This window comes from Manis javanica, chromosome 2 (assembly GCF_040802235.1).
Source record: "Manis javanica isolate MJ-LG chromosome 2, MJ_LKY, whole genome shotgun sequence".
In the NCBI taxonomy this organism is placed as follows: domain Eukaryota; kingdom Metazoa; phylum Chordata; class Mammalia; order Pholidota; family Manidae; genus Manis; species Manis javanica.
In genome coordinates, this window is record NC_133157.1 from 209,555,986 (window position 1) to 209,572,661 (window position 16,676).

The 16,676-nt window shown below is 42.3% G+C and overlaps 1 long non-coding RNA gene across 1 annotated transcript; it reads left to right on the plus strand.

The window, feature by feature from the left end:
- Nucleotides 1–9,726: 9,726 nt before the first annotated feature.
- Nucleotides 9,727–11,953, plus strand: LOC118969381 (uncharacterized). The gene is made up of 3 exons (XR_012124224.1): nucleotides 9,727–9,915; nucleotides 10,046–10,221; nucleotides 10,363–11,953. It is a non-coding gene; the product is annotated as an uncharacterized lncRNA (long non-coding RNA).
- Nucleotides 11,954–16,676: the final 4,723 nt, after the last annotated feature.

Below are 16,676 nucleotides of genomic sequence, written 5' to 3' on the forward strand. Positions count from 1 at the left end.
TATACCCCCTTTTTATTCCTAATATTAGCAATTTTGTTTTCTGTTTTTTTAATTTATTTTTTCTTTGTTTTTCATTGTTAACTATTTCCCTGATTTCTGATCTTTTCTTTTTCCTTGTACATTGGATCTAATTGTTTTTCTTTTTCTGAGGTAGAAATTTCTTTTCTGTTTTTGAGGTAGAAATTGGATAATTTATTTTAAACACTTCTCTTTTTTTGAGATATGTTTGTTATATAACATTATGTAAGTTTAAGGTGTACAGCATGTTGATTTAATATGCTTGTGTATTGCAATATGATTACTACCAGAACATTCCCCAACACTTCTCTCACATTACATAATTATTTCTTTTTTTTGGTGTGAACAATTATGATCTAGTCTCTTAGCAACTTTGAAGTTTATAATGCAGTATTGCTGACTATAATCACTATGCTGTGGATTAGATTTCCAGGATTTATTTATCTCTTAGTTGCAAGTTTGTAACAACATCTTCCCAATTCTTTCACCCACAAGCCTCTGACAACACCCTTCCATGTTCTGGGTTTACAAGATTGGCTTTCTTATATTCCACATATAAGTGACAACATTCAGTATTTGCCTTTCTCTGTCTGATTTATCTCACTTAGCATACATAACACCCTCAATGTTCATCCATATTGTCACAAATGCTAGGATTTCTTTCTTGCTCAAGGTTGAATAATATCCCATTGTATATACATACTATGTCTTCTTTATCCATTCACCTGTTAACAGACACTTAGGTTGTTGCCACACCTTGATTATTGCTAATAATGCTGCACTAAAAATGGGAGTGAAGGTATCTTTTCAGTATCCTGTTTTCATTTCCTTTGGATATATGTACTCGGAAGTGGGTTTGCTGGACCATATGGTATTCAATTTTAATTTTTTTAGGAACTTCCATTGTTTTCCATAGTGCCTGAACCAATGTATATTCCCACCAACAGTGTACAGGATTCTCTCTTCTCCACATCATGCCAACACTTGTCTCTTGTCTTCTTGCTAATAGCCATTCTAACAGGTGTGAGGTGATATCTCATTGTGGTTTTGATTTGCATCTCCTGATGACTCTGAAAAGATGTTGAACATCTTTTCATATACCATTTGGATGTGTTCATTGGAAAAATGTCTGCTGAGTTCATTTAACTATTTTTTAATTGGATCTGTTTTTGTTACTTTTAATTAAAATTCATTTTAAGATAACTGCACGGTTGTATTTGTTTGTTATTGAATTATATACCTTTATATGTTTGGATATTAACTCCTTACCCTGATACATGTTTTTCAAGTATTTTCTTCCATTCCGTAAGTTGTCTTTTCATTTTGTTGATTATTTCTTTTCATGTTTAGCTTTTTAGTCTGATGTAGTTCCACTCATTGATTTTTGCTCTTGTTGCTTCTGCTTTTGATGTCATATCTTTTTCTGGTGGTTCAAGGATGGGCTCTCTTACCTTGGGTTATATTCCCTGGACTTGTTCACTAGTCATTACCAGGATCGGTGTCAAGGAGTTTCTTCCCTGTCTTCTTCCAGGAGTTTTATAGTGTCAGGTCTTACTGTAAAGTCTTCAATCCATTGTAGTTAATTCCCTTTTCCTTTTTTCTAATATAAGTATTTAAAACTATAACCTCCCCCTAGATACTGTTTTAGCTACATCTCACATGTTTTGACATGTATTTTTTATCATTCAGTAAAATTTTCCAATTTTTTATTTTACTATTGACATGATTGTTCAGAAGTATGTTCTTTTTGCCAAGGACTTTGGTGATTTTCTAGAAGACTTATCATTATTAGTCTCAATTTTATTCCAATTTGACCAACAATATACTCTGTAAGATCTTAATCTTTTACTATTATAAAGATTTATTGTATGGACATGCATATGGTCTGTCTTGGTGAATGTTCCTTGTCTATTTGAAAAGAATGTATATATTCTGCTATTGTCAGTTGAATTTAAATTCTATAAATATCAGTTCAAGTTGACTGGCAGTGTTGATAGGAGTTGATAATTCTATCACTACTGAATTAAAATCATTAAAATTATGTTAAATTATAACTATGATTGTGGATCTTTCTTTTTCTTTTTCTTTTGATCAGTTTTTACTTCAAGTATTTTAAAACTTTGTGATTAGGCACATACTCATTTAGGATGCTCATTTCTTAATGAATTAATACTTCCATTATTGAGAAATATCTCCTTTTATCTCTGGCAATACTTATTATCTTGACATCTACTCTAATATTAATATGACTATACCAGCTCTCCCATCCTTAGATTTTTCAGGTTGTATCTTTTTCTATCCTTTAGCTTTCAACTTATCTGTGCCCTGTGCCTTTATTTAAAATACATCTCTTATAGACAGCATATAGTTGGATCTGGCTTTTTAATCCCAGTTTGACAACACCTGCCTTTTAGCTGGAGTGTTCTATACATTTTATTTGCTGTAATTATGTATGGGGCTGGGCTTAAGTCTGACATTTTGCTACTCGGTTTCTTTCTGTCATATTTGTTTTTTGTTCTTCTGTTAGAATTTTCCTAAGCTAAGGTAAGCTACTAGCAGATCACTTTATCAAACCAGGGATTAAATTATTAGAAGCCACAGTCCTTGGGGGGATGTCCTATTTCCCATTTACTGTTACTCCTAGGTGGCAGCCCTTCCTATTGTCTACCTAAAAGCCTTACCTATTTTTCAAAGCCCCTCCTCTTTGGAGGACTGTGAACCTTATTTCATTTCTCTCTAATTCTATGAGAATTCCCAAAGCTCTACTAAGCCTCTAGGCTCAGTTTTTGTTTTTTAATTAACAGTAGAACTAAGTAGTAAAGGAGCTCCATTCTCTGGCCTCCCTTCTCCTGGCTTTGAAAGACCTTAGTCCTGTAAATTCTCTCTGCCTGGGTAGCTTTCTGGTGCCTTCAAATAAGCATTCTTTACATTTTGTTTGGGTTTTTGTATGGTCCTCATTGGGATTGTTGGTCCGATCATTGTAGTCAGTCATTGCTGAAAGCAAAACTCACCATTAATATTTATAGAAATACCAATTCAGGATTTCATGGCATTATCTGGAAATCTAGCCCGCAAAACCCACTGCTGTGTGATCTGGGTAAGTCATTGCCTTGCCCTGAGATCTGGGTTCCCCCACGGGCCAAACAGAAATGTTCTGTCTTCATGTGTTCTGGGGGGCTTTGCAGGGATTAACCCTGAAAGGGTTTTTTTGTTGTTTGATTTTTTTTTTCAGTTCTGTTGGATAAACCAGCTTTGTCATTATGCAATTAAATTTCTGAGACAGTTAACAATTTTTATCATTTGGAAGGGTCAGTTTATTAGGTTTAATCACAGTGTGTTATCAGCTCGGCAGCAAAATTTAATTCTCTGTGCCCATATCATTCCACAAATATTTATTTTTATTTTAGCATAATTTTAAAATAACATTTAGTCAAGCCTCTAGTGATATTTTCAGGACATAATTTTAAATGTCACCTGTTAACTTTGTCCCATCAGCTTGTTGTGTTTATGCTGTTGTTTTCTTAAGGTTGGGAGGAGTGCTGTATCATGATGGACCAACCAATTGATTGATTTATAAGGAATTTGGTTTGGGGAGCTTTGCACTGGAAATATACAAATAATATTTTGGTTTTAATCATCCTAATCTATTTATCACTTCATGGTATGAAATTTTGATTCATTTTTAATTTTAAAAAAGCAATGTAATATAAGAAGTAGCCAAAGAACATAGAACCCAAAGGGAAGGGTGGGAGGAGGGCAGCTGACTGAGGGGAGGAAGAGGTTTGAAGGGTCTCTGGGGTTTTTGCTAAGAGAGGAGATCTTACAAGTTCTCAGCACAAGAAAAAAAAGCTGTGACTGTATGGTGATGAATGTTAACTAGACTTATTGTAGGGATCATTTCAAGATATATACAGATATTGAAGCATTAGTGGTATATCTAAAACTAATGCTATACTCAGTTATACCTAAATAAAGGAAAAGAAGAAGAAGAAGAACAAGAGAAAAAATAATGAAAAGAGACACTGGAAGACAAAATTTGTCGTGGAAAGGGCAATGGTTCCGGAGTCAGAGCCCTGAATCCCAGGGCAGGGCTGCTCCTCACTGCCTGGGACGCTTTGGCCAAGTCACGTCTGCCCATAGGAAGCTCAGGACGGTGAGAGGAGGGAGCAGAGCAGTTCTGAGCAAGGTCCACACCCGAGGCCTCAGAGCTCGCCCCGGCCAACTCTGACAGGGAGTCCCAAACAGTACACAGCCCCTGCCTTCTTCACATGCGCTCTAGAACCAATCTACCAGCCACTTTCCATCCCCGGTCTCTAGTTTCCTATTTGTGAAACGAAGAAATGGAAATCAGTCATCGATAAGGTCCCTTCTAAGCCCTAAAATTTCAAAATTTTGAAAGGGGTTTTTAAGGCTTAACTTGGCTTCAGGAGTTCTGGGAACCTTTTGAAATTGATGCAAAATTTCATGTATTTGTGTGTGTGTGTGTGTACAGACGTGCATTTTTCTGGAGGGAGGGTTCTTAGTGCTGTTATTCTAGGACGCTCCATGAGTACAAAAACATCAAGAAACAAATGGAAAATGAATTTAATCATACTAATTCATTTAATCAGAATAAACCAACAAGCATCTTGCTGAATACATTTTATGTGTTCAGATGAGCCCATAGATGAATAAGACACATTTTGAAGAAATGCTTAGTCAGCAAATCAAAGAACCAACAAGAGTGTGTTGTTTCTCCTGGAATGTGTTGAATTTGGTCAATGTCAGAAATTCTAGGTTCTAGTCCTACCTCTGGTACTTGACTCTTACTCTGATCTTCAGTTTCCTCAACCAAGAAATAGCTTTAATCAAATACACCTTGCTTCCTCCTTAGGGTTGTTCATGCAGTTGATAACAAATCATACATGGCCTTATATGTTTGGCATTGAGCTCGATACAAGGGATACAGCCACGAATGGCTCTGACAATGTGCTTCCGTAGAATATACAGACGAGTCGGTAAGTTACAGATTCAATTTTCCTGGGATAAACATATAGTGGGGTTGAGAAGTGGGAAATGAATACTGTTACTCAGTTCAGATCAGAACCTGAACAAAGTGATTCATTTCCCCTTCTTTTCTTCTTTAGATAGTCTGCTGAACCAAGGGAATAAAAAAGCATTTAGGCAAACTATGTGAATACTATGCTTCCAGAATACAGAGAGAAGAGAAGACAAAAATGGTAATTGTAGCATTTCTGAAAAACAGAACTCTGTGAGTTTTACATATTGATCTCTGGGCTTTTGGAGATGTTCTGAGGCGGGCTCCCTGCAGACTGCTAGAAATTGAATAGGACTGAGAGCACATGCTCAGACTTCTCATTCAAGATTATAGACTGAGGATGGGGAAAATGCCTTTATTTCAAAAGCACATAGAAATAATAAAAATATTTTTTAAATATTCACAGTCACATAGCATTAATAAAAAAGAAAAGAAAGGGAAAAAATGTCAAATGATGTTAACAGTATGCTAGAGGAAGCTAGAGAAATCTTAGCCGCATCAGATGCCAGGACACAATGGAAGAACAGCCTCAGAGTGTTGAGATTACGTACCTTTCAACCTGAAATTCTTCTTCTAGACCAGGTAAGTGTGGGTGGAGGAGCAATCTATTTTATCAAACTTTCTAGGTGATTCCGAGGTGCACTAAGGTTTGAGAACCACAAGACTCGTGCATTTTTCTTGATAGACACTCAGGAGAGGGCACCCCCATTCTGAATGGCACACTGGTAACTCCTTTCCTCCTGCAAATGCCCAGAACTTAGCTTTTGCCCAATTTTGCCAACACCCAGAGTAGGTTATACAACAGGGACAATATCTTAACCAAAATGAATGAAATTGCAGTGGGGTTGAGTTTCAGATCCTCACAGGGCAGGGTCAGTGGGCAGGAGGGGTGGGGCCGAGACATGGGGGCTGGGCCCTGGGTGGCTTCCAGCAGCCAACACACAGCATAGGGTGTTGCCAACTTGTGGAGCACGTCTGGTCCATGGGAAAGTCAGTCATTCCTTGTCTTCCCTCAGCCTCAGTCCTGTAAGAGCAGACATTCCTCTGTCTGAGTGTGTCTGCCTATGTTGCTTGAATGGAGTTTGCAATCAACTAATAGGAAGACTTCAAGACCCACCTGCTTTGTTTTTCAAAGGGTTCGTTTTCAGCCTCTCCAGGGGATGCTCTGCAGAAGCTCTTTAGAGATCTTTTCTCTCTATTAATTTGAGTGTTTACTATCTGGCATTTCTAGGTCTCAGTCCAGTTTCCTGACTGAAGGGATTTTTGTCATTTTTAAAGTGTTTATTTTTCTCTTTGGGTAAAAGGAAAGAAAAATATGAGCTTCTCTCTGTGGCCAGCAGAGAAGTGATTGGGACCTTTGTTTTTTCATCATGGCAGACCTGTCTCATTATGGCCCCATTACAGTCTCAGAGCCCAGAACTAGGAGGGTGGGTGGGAGGTGGTCTGGAGCCTGCAGTCTCACTGTCCATTCTCTCTCTCAGATGCAATCCCAGGTTAGAAACTGCTTGAATCATCTTTGGGTCTCCAGCTTCAAGCATAGAGGTGATGGAGGTATCTAGGAAATGCTTTGGGGATAAATGAATAGATAGTAAATGAATGAATATACTTCCTTATTTTCTAGTTGAATTGGTTTCTATGTTTCCTGGCACCCCAGGCGAAGAGGTCAATCCCCTGATACATAGTTGCAAATCTTTGGACAGTATCCTGCAGTGTACAGAGCACTTCCACCCTCACTGTTTTTGATCCAGGCCCCAGGGGCACTCTGAAACTTGGGGGATGTGCCTCCCAGCTTCATTCTTTGGATGAAGAACCTGCGTCTTGGAGACATTTAAAGCCATACATTCAGGAAGTTGCTGAATCGAGACCAGAAATCCATCTTTAGATTTTCCCCACAGTTAAGCAGGTAATAGAACAAATTGTATCTTTAGCCGTGCTTGGTCAAAAGGTGGGAGACCTCCTTAAATGGAGGGCATAACATTAAATCACAGTTTCAATACAGATAAGGTTTTGGGAAAAGAATAAGATAATATAGTCTGTGTTTGGGAGAATGTGGAGAAATGCTCATCATTGATTATGACTGAGAAGGGGAAAGTAATGAAACAGATACTTCTAAAAATGTTCATACTACCATTGGATAGTCTAAAGGTCACCCAGGGTAAATTTGGAACACATTTTTCCTTTCCTTACTCATTGCTCAGTGCTAGTTCATAAATACAGCTTTGCCTCTCAAAATATACCCCACCCAGGGCACAGGAGAAAAGGATCAAAGGATCACATTTTTTAAATGGTTTTATTATTTTAATTATTGGTCTTCTCTTTTCATTCCTATTGTTTAATTATAAGTTAGTTCTTTTACTGATTACCATGTGACAGATGCTTATTGTCGAAGCTTGAGGAAGCTATAGGGTGACTAATTTGTCCGGATGTGCCAGGGACTTCCTGGTTTTCGCATTCAAAGTCCCACATCACGGGAACGCTTCAGTCCCAGGCAAACCAGGATGGTGGGTTAACTCTATGTCTTCCTCCCATCCCATTAGCAGAAGGGAAGAGCACTTTCTTACCCAGTGGAGGGCTGGTGAGAGGCTGGCACTCAGCAGCCCCACTGCTCTGTTGGGCAAGGTTGCTGTGCTCGTCACCCCTCCTTCATGGCAGGACTCTTGCTTCTTTTGGATCTGTGCCCTGGCACAGTGAGCCTCATGATCTCACGCTTCTCCAGATTACTTAGCATCACCTAAAGCAAAAAGGCAAAGCAGTGGATTGGCTATAAGTTTTTCCACTCTTCTGGCCCATTTACCTTCCATGCAGGGCAGGGAGGAATGGTTTCCTGGAAAGCATGACCTTAAGCAACTTATGAGGACCTCGCTGCTACCAGTAACTCATCCTCTGGTCCCCGTTGGGCCCCTGGTGTCTCTTGTCAGCTGGTTACAGCCTGAAGGGAAGGGGAATAAGGAATCTGAGTCCCAGTCCCCAATGCACCTGGGCAGACCCTTGAAAGTAGTGGGAAGACTAAGGTTTTTTGTGTGGCGCTAGGATGGGCTTTTAGCATAATTTGGTTCATTGTGTTATTGCTACAGCTGGTTCCTGAGCATGAACTGGGTGCTTGTTACATTGTGAAATGGGAAGCATGAGAAAGATTTTTCTCTGTAGGGAAAGCGAATTGGAAAAATCAGTGAATTGGGTTAATAACATTATTCTTGCATTCGTTTGGTGAGTTTCTGCGGGTGGGGTATGACTCGAGCTCTGGCTCTGGCTCAGTGTAGCCCAAATCAAGACCGAAGAAAGGTGAGATCTCTAGTCCCAGCCTTGGTAATTGTGAAGCAGGTGTGTCAGCCTTATCATCACCCCCTACTGCCCCTCTTGTGCATCTTCCCTGTACCCCATTCTTTATCTAAACACCAAGCACCATCTTTTGAGGAACTTTCATGTCTGAACAACTCTTCCCATCAAAACTGACTTCTCCCTGAAAGTTGTTTACAAAACTAACCATACTCTTACTGTATGATCCAGCAATTGTGTTCTTTGTATTTACCTAAAGGAGTTGAAAACTTATGTTCACACAAAAACCTACACACAAATGTTTATAGCAGTTTTATTTGTAATTGCCAAAACTTGGAAGCAACCAAGATGTTCTTTAGTAGGTGAACTGATAAATAAACTATGGTTTTAGTCCCAGGCAAACCAGGATGGTGGGTTAGCTCTAAATAAATAAATAGTTTTATAAATAAAACTATGGTTTATTTATACAGATAAGGGAGTATCATTCAATGCTAAACAGATATGAGCTATCAAGCCATGAAAAGACATGGAGGAAACTTAAATGCATGTTACTAAGTGAAAGAAGCCAATCTGTAAAGACTACATAGTAATGCATGATTCCAGCAGTATGACATTCCAGAAAAAGCAAAACTATGGAAACAGGAAAAAGAGCAGTGGTTTCCTGAGATTAATGGGGAAGAAGGGATGAATAGGCGGAGCACAGAGGATTTTTAGAGCAGTTAAATTATTCTGTATGATACCATAATCATGGATACATGCCGTTATATATTGTCCAAACCCCTAGAATGTACAACACGAGGAATAAACCTTACGGTGAACAATGGACTTGGAGTGATAATGACATGCCAACTGAAGGGTCATTGGCTGTAATAAATGTGGTGAGTGGGTGTTGACAGTGGGGGAGGCTGTACATGCGTGGAGTCAGGGGTATATAGGACTCACCTTACTTTCCACTCAATTTTACTTGAATCTAAAACTGCTTTAAAAAATAAAAGTCTGTAACAAACACACAGAACTGACCCATCCTTAAGTCCCATCCCTCAGGGCTGTGGCACAAAGGCAAGGGTGACAAGAACCCTGGCATCTGGGCCGTCTCAGTGTCCTGACATCCTCTTCTGCTGCACCCTTCATCCCCGCCCTCCCCTGAGACCCGCGGCACTGACTCCTGAGTGGGAGTGTCTCTGGATTCTGACACTCACCCTACACTGGGGCCCTTCATCCTCTTCCTGGTCTTCCCAGATTCCATCCTCTCATCTCCTCCCACGTCTGGAACCCTTCAGATCCAGGGTCTAGCTGGATGCTCTTCCTGCCTTGGGTTTCAGCGTCTACCAAAATGTCTACGGGTCATTTTTCTCACCCCACACATTCCGGTTACTGCCCGAGCAACAAGTGTCCTGGACGACCAAGTCCAGCGACCCCTGGCTCCAGAGAGTCCGGCAGAAGCCCTTCCCTGGCAGCCTGCTCAGCCTGCCTGTCCTCAGAGCAGACCGAGGAATTCACTTGGTTCCCAAGGCAACCATCCCCGGGTCCTTCTGGTTTTCACATTCAAAGTCCCATGGAAGCCACCGAGGGATGACAGAGCAGTAAGTTTGTCAGCTCTTTCCTCCCCCTGGGGGTGGTGCAGGTTGAGAGATGGGCCCCAAAGGGAGGGCAGATAGGGAGCCAGCACATGAGATCAAGTAACACCTGTCATTATTCTTTGCCTTTCTCCAGAGCAGAAAGCAGTTTCACACCCAGAGTCTATGCTCACACCCAAGTCCAGCAGGAGGGACAACATGGCCAGTCCTGTGGCAAGACGGCAATGCCAGTGAAAGAGCATCAGTTTGAAAGCCCAGTGGTTCAGGATTCAAATTCTGGCTGAGCTATTCCCTGGCTGAGTAATACCCTTGGTCAGTTACTAAGTGTCTCATCTCTAAATTTGGAAAAATGACTTCCTCACAGGCTTAAGAAGAGTAAATTGTATAATGTATTAATGACCCCTAATAGAGTGTGTGGTCCATTAAATAATAGCTGTTACTATTATTTTTCAGAGAAAGAAACTGAATCTTTAAGAGGTGAAATAACTTGTCCAAGGTTGCAAAGCTGATTGGCAGCTAAGCTGGAACTCAAATCATTTTCTACTGATGTCTTACATTGGAAGGAAGGAAGGGAGGGAGAGAGGGCAATGAAGACATGTGATTTTTAAACGCCTAAAAATAGCTATCAGTTTTCAGAAGATTATCATGCAAGACCTAAGCTTTAATATACTTTATTGAACACTCAAACTGTGCCAAGAATTTGACCGTATCACATTTATCTTCGTGGCTGGCCTACAAGTTTGGGATGATTATTCTGTCTCACATTTCAGAAGGAAGGTAAGTGTTTGAGTCGGGAGTTAGATCAGGTTTCTGGGATGTTAATGCACAGGCTTGTTCTAACTACCTGCTGCATGGCTTATGCTCAGGCACAGGATTTAGTCCCTGCAGCGATTAGAATACAAAGCAGCAAAATGAGACTAAACCTGAGAGGCAACCGAAACCTAGTCCTGCGGTGGAGCCAGGAGGCCTGGGCAAGAGGGAAGAGCTGCTTTGGAAGGACTTGCCTGTATGGAGGACATACTCTTGACCTCCCACCTTCCTGTTTGCTAGTTCTTTACTCATTATTCTTTCTGGAATCTCTGGTCACAAGACCCAGGCCAGGAGAAACTGCCAAGACATGCCTGCCACGGCTGGGGCCCCACTCTCAGACTCAGTCTGATGAAGGGGATTTGAGGTGAAGCCCCGCCAGATGGTTTCAAGATGCTATTTGCTCCTTGGTTTAGTTGGGCTGCTCAGATTTCACTGTTGCCACCCTCCCTTATTTTTTCCGAAAGCAACGTTTCCCCATTGAGAATGATATATGCAACAAGGGGGTGGTGGTGGCATATGGGGGGAATTGAATGGTCAGTTGCCACTTGTTTTGCATATTCATTTGCAGAAGAAAGAACTGTAGAGCTGTGACAAAATAGGGGCACTGCAGCCAGAGAATACCATGTGGGAACTTTGATTCCACCACACTTACTAGCTGGGTGACTTTGTAGACTTACGTAGCCTCTGTTACCATCTATACAATAGCCATAATCAGGGAAGGGGGCTGAAGCCAGTGGTTCCACTGTGGTAGGGCACGGACACGGGACAGGCATCACGATTAATATTTCCTGCCTTGATGAAGAATGCCGAGATATAAACAGTAAAGTAAGAACAGTAGGGACTCCATCTTAAGGCTAATATTCCATTTTAAAAACCAAGGAGTTAGGAGATAAGATTTCTCACATACTCTTTGATAATCAGCCAACAACCGACCCTATCTTAAAGCAGGGAAAGTAGTCCTAACTGATATGTTCCCGGTGCTTGAGGGTAGCCACTATCTTGGAGAAGAACAGGATGAATATACTCCTTGTGTTAAGTTTATTTTACAGAATTATTCAGAAGACGGACTGTGGATAATGTTGTAATATCTTTCAGCAGAGAGAGACATCTTGAGACCACAAGTCAAGCCTATGCCCAATAGCCCTTTGCCCCATTTTGAAAGCCTTAAAAAATAGAATCCTAAACCCTTAAGTGTGCCTCTTCTGTGAGGTTGCCTACACTCCCCTTTCTTCAAGTGTGTACTTTTAAATAAAGCCTTCTTACTGCTCATTACATTTTGTCTCTGCATTCTTCCAGTGGTAAGTGACTTTGTTACTTTGCCGTGTCACTGTATTTTCTAGACTTGAGTACAAGTCTTCACTGTGTTCCACTCCAGATAAACAGGGAGGGGCTACTGAGAGCTCTGATTTAGGCTGGCAAGTCCCCATTGCCTGGGTGACCCAAGCAGGACTGCAGCTGTACAATCATGCTTTTAGTAGCCTGCCTGACAATCTCCTTTCTTGCCTTTGGGGAGTTCTCAGAACATAATGTCACTCCATCCAGTGCTCTGTGGCTCCTCCAAATCTTGAAGCGGTAGGGACTTTGTTCCCACACCATGCAAATCCAAGTGGACACTGGATGCCAGGCTTTAGGATTTGCCAAGGGATCTGCCCTATGTTAAGCAGTAGTTCAAGGAGTTTCCCTTTCCTTCTTCTGCTTTTCCTTGCTCTCTGCTGCCTGCAAGGCAACTGCTATTCCGTGCTACTCTTGCTTTATTGAATTCCTTCCTTACCTAACACTCATCAGACCTGCTGGAGAATTCTTGCTCGTTCAGAAACAAGAGCCCTCTCCCATCCAGGTTGAGGTTTCTCCTTGTGCTTCACCTAGTGCACAGAGAGATGCTTCCCCAGACAGCACCACTGTCAACCAGCACATCCCAGAACCTGATTCTTGGTTCTGGATCCCCAGGGATGCAGTTGTCAGTGAAGGGGTAATGCGACCCTGGAGAGACTCATTAAAGGCTCAGTCTGATTAAAGCACATGCCAAACTACAGCAAACACCAGAATTCTGATTTATTAGTTTGCAATGAAAAATAGGTCTGTCACATGGCATAGAAAGCTCTATTAGCATGATGAAGATATCATTTGGGAAATCAAATCGCCAACAGATTACTGTAGTGGGTATAAAGCAGAGAAAGCCAACTTTGGCTCATTTGGGGATAAAGATTGCTGCACTAATTTAATAAATATTTTTGAGAGCTTACTCTATGCTGGTTATGGGCTGAATTGTGTCTCCCCAAAACTTGTACATTGAAGTCCTAACCCCCGAGAACTCTGAGTGTGACTGTATTTGGAGGGATAGGGCCTTTAAAGAGGGGGTTAGGTTAAAATGGGGTTGTTAGGGTGGGCCCTAATTCAGTGTGACTGGTGTCCTTATGAGAAGGGAAATTTGGACACAGACACTCTTGGAGGAAAGACCCTGTGAGGACACAGGGAGATGACAGCTGTCTACGAGCCCAGGAGAGCGGCCTTAGAAGGAACCAATCCTGCCAGCACTCTGATCTTGGACATCGAGCCTCCGGAGCTGTGAGAGAGTAAGTTCTGTTGCTTAGGCCCTGCAGTCTGTGAAACTTTGTGATGGAGCCTGAGCAGCTCACTGCAATGCCAGCCAGTGGTGCAGACGCTGTGGTGGGGGCTGGGTAACACCCTCATGAAGGTGCCATTCTCAAGAGGGAGAAATGAGCCCCAAACCAGTAAACCTCTCTGGGAAGGTGACCCATGGGCTGAGACCAAAAAAATGCGAATGAGCCAGGGGACAAATATTCCAGGAGGAAAGCGTTGCAAGGGCAAAGGCCCTGGAGCTGCAAGGTTCTGGGTAAGGTCAAGGGGGAGGAAGGAAGCAGGTAGGGCTGAACAGGGGGTGAGGGGCCTGGGAAGGAGGTCACAGGGGCCAAGGGCCAGGACACACGAAGCTCATGAGCCAGTGGATGGAGTTTGGATTTTCTGTTCTGAGCAATGAGAAGTCACTGGAAGGTTTGAAGCAGGGCAGTGACATGATCAGCTCTACACACTTAAAAGACCACCCTGGCTGCCTTGGGGTTACTGCAGTAGTCCAGGCTGGTAATGATGGTGGCAGAGGAACTAGAGGACGGTGGAAGGATGTGGGTGCATTTTAGGGGTCTGCCCAAATGACAGGAATTGCCAAGAGATAGAATTTGCAGGGTGTGTGAAAGAGTAGAGTCAAAGCTCTCAAGATTTTGGCAGATGTATAGGTGACATTTTCATTTATCTAAATAAGGGCTTTGGAGGTAGACAGATTTGAGAATGGAGGACAGGGAAATCAAAGGTTCTGTGTGGTATCTCTTTAGCATAGCAATAACTTTGCCAATGGAACCAGAACACCTAAAATCAGTGAGCAAGTCTTCACCCTGAGAACCTCTCTGGGTACTGAGACCAAGTTTTAGATCCTCTCAACTCACAGTAGCTTGTACAAAATATATCAGCTAGAAAGACTGGGAAGCTCAGTGGTGTGTGCTTCAGGCATAGCTGGATCCAGTCATACTCTCCTCCACCACCGGCTCTGAGATGCTTTTCTCTGAGCTGATTTAATCCTTAGGCAGGCATTTACCATAGATTTTCCTTCTATTAAAAAACAAAAAGTGAGGGTCAGTGACAGTCCCAGGAATGACCCTGATTCACTTGGCCTGGGTCACATGAACTCTGAAAGAACCACCGCATCCTTGGGTTTGAATGCTTTGAATGCTCGTTGGCTAAGTTCAGGATGCATGTCTACAGGGAGGGAGGTAAAGTTATCTCCACCTAAACTCACAGAGCCTGAAGGTAGGAAAGAGATGACTCCCCTAAAGAAAGTGATTCAGAGCAGATGAAAACAATAGCAGGTGATTGTGACCACATGACTTGGATAAAGGTGGACTTTGTTTTGTTTCAGTCCAGTGGTCCCACCCATTTCCAAGCAATGACTGACACGGACCTGTTGACACGGACCTGTTTCTCAGGCTGACCAGTTTCCTCCAGCCAGTGGTCTCACAGCTTAACCTTGAGGGTCAATTTTATTTCCCTTACTCCTATATTCTAGAAGAAGGTCTCACTGAAACTCCAGGGAACTAAGGTATATATAAATGAAGATCTGGCCCAAAGCAAGGCACATAGTAGGCCCTCCATAGAAGGCAGTATTATTATAATCATTTATCTGACAAGTGTCTACTGACTTCCTGTCAATGCAAGATGCTGCCCTGGGTACTTGGAATTTGCATTCTCAGTTTGAGCGTCAGCTGGGAGTCAGCCATATCAAGGCACATCTGGCAAATGATGGCTCACACCTGCACGTGTTCTTTCTGTGGGGATCAGGGAGCCTCCTCACAGAGAACAAAAGCTGGTTGAGGAGAGGCAGGCACCAAGAGCTTGACCAGTACTAAAACACTGTTCCTCAGAAGGGAGGTCTCCCCCTGGGTTTGTCTCTGTGCCCAGGCCCGGGACTGATGCCCGAATGCTCTGGAGAGTGGGAATGTAAATGAGCTGTTCAGCGAGGATCCCTGCAGGGCTCTGGGACAACACAGTCCTCTGCCAGGGCCTCTCTTGGAGCAAAGAGCAGCCAGCATTGTCCCCTGTTGGCCTGGCTACAGCCCAGCTCTGGCACACAGGAGCTCTTGCCTGTTGTAAGAGGTATGGCAGCCCTGGGAAATGACAACGCTTCCAGCTGAAAACACAGGCTTTAAATCCCTTTGCTGAAAACCCATTTGCTGACAGCTGATTTATTTAAAGCCAGTCACCAAATGACCAAGTTTATGAATTACTGAGGAGTTTTTATGAAGTTCTAGTTTCACTCAGCACCTGTGCCCGCCCTGGTCTCCGCTTACATGTGAGGGTGCTGATGCTGAGGGCAGGGAAAGGGCATGCTCTAAATGTGGGCTACTGTAACTTATATTTTTGTGGACTTCCATCCTGCCTTTGCTCCCAAATCTGTCCAGTCCCTGCTTCTTATCCAGTCCTTCCTGCACTATTTTGGCTCAGATGGGTATGTTTTCCCTTAAAAGTAATTTAATGTTATCTGTAATTTTGGAGACATGTGCTTTACTCTCCTGCACCAGTTAGGATTGCTGCAGACTGCAAGCCACAGAAAACCTAACTAACAGGTTAGGACTGATTTTTCCCATGTAACAGGAAGTCTGAAGGGACCAGTGCAGAGCTAATGTTCCTTCATAGTCCTTAATGCACTATCATTGGCTTCAGTCCTGATGTGGAGAGATGGCTGCTGCACCCCCAACCATCACATCTACATTCCAGGAAGGACTCAGGGGATGGCATAAAGGGAAAAAGGATCCTCCTGGTGGGGGAGCAGAGCATCATGTTTCTAATGTCTATTTTTAAAACTGGCATCAATGCATTGCAAATTGACATCAGTACAAATTTAATTCTACTTAGCAACCACTTGTAAGACACTCCAGCTGGGCTGCCTGAATGCCAAAGGAAGAAAAGGGCCACTTGGGTATTTTCTAAGAGCCCCAGATGGACTCTTAGGAGCCGTTAGCACTTCTGGAGAAGGAGCTCAGGAAAGCTGTAAAAATCATTCACCACAATCTGGATTTTGTTGTTTTTTGAAAATCAGTTGGTTTACAGTTTGGAAGCAATTTCATTAAATCATCACAAGCCTCACAAGACTGGTACAGGCAGAAATTTAGATAATTCTTTAGAGAGAAAATAGTCTATGTCCAGTATATTATAATATAATAGCTATTATATTAGGAATAGGGAGAAAAGATAGTTTTAAAACCAAACAGAATTTCTTCTTAATTAGCTATGGCACCCTAATTTTTTTAACCTGGAAATTGGGAACATCAGATCCATATGTAGAAAGCATTCATTCCTTTGACTCATCAATATCTGGTTCTCCTCTACTTCTGAGCACTCGCAGGGATTGCAGTTCCTTGCTTTCTTGAAGTTGGGCATGGCCGCAGGAC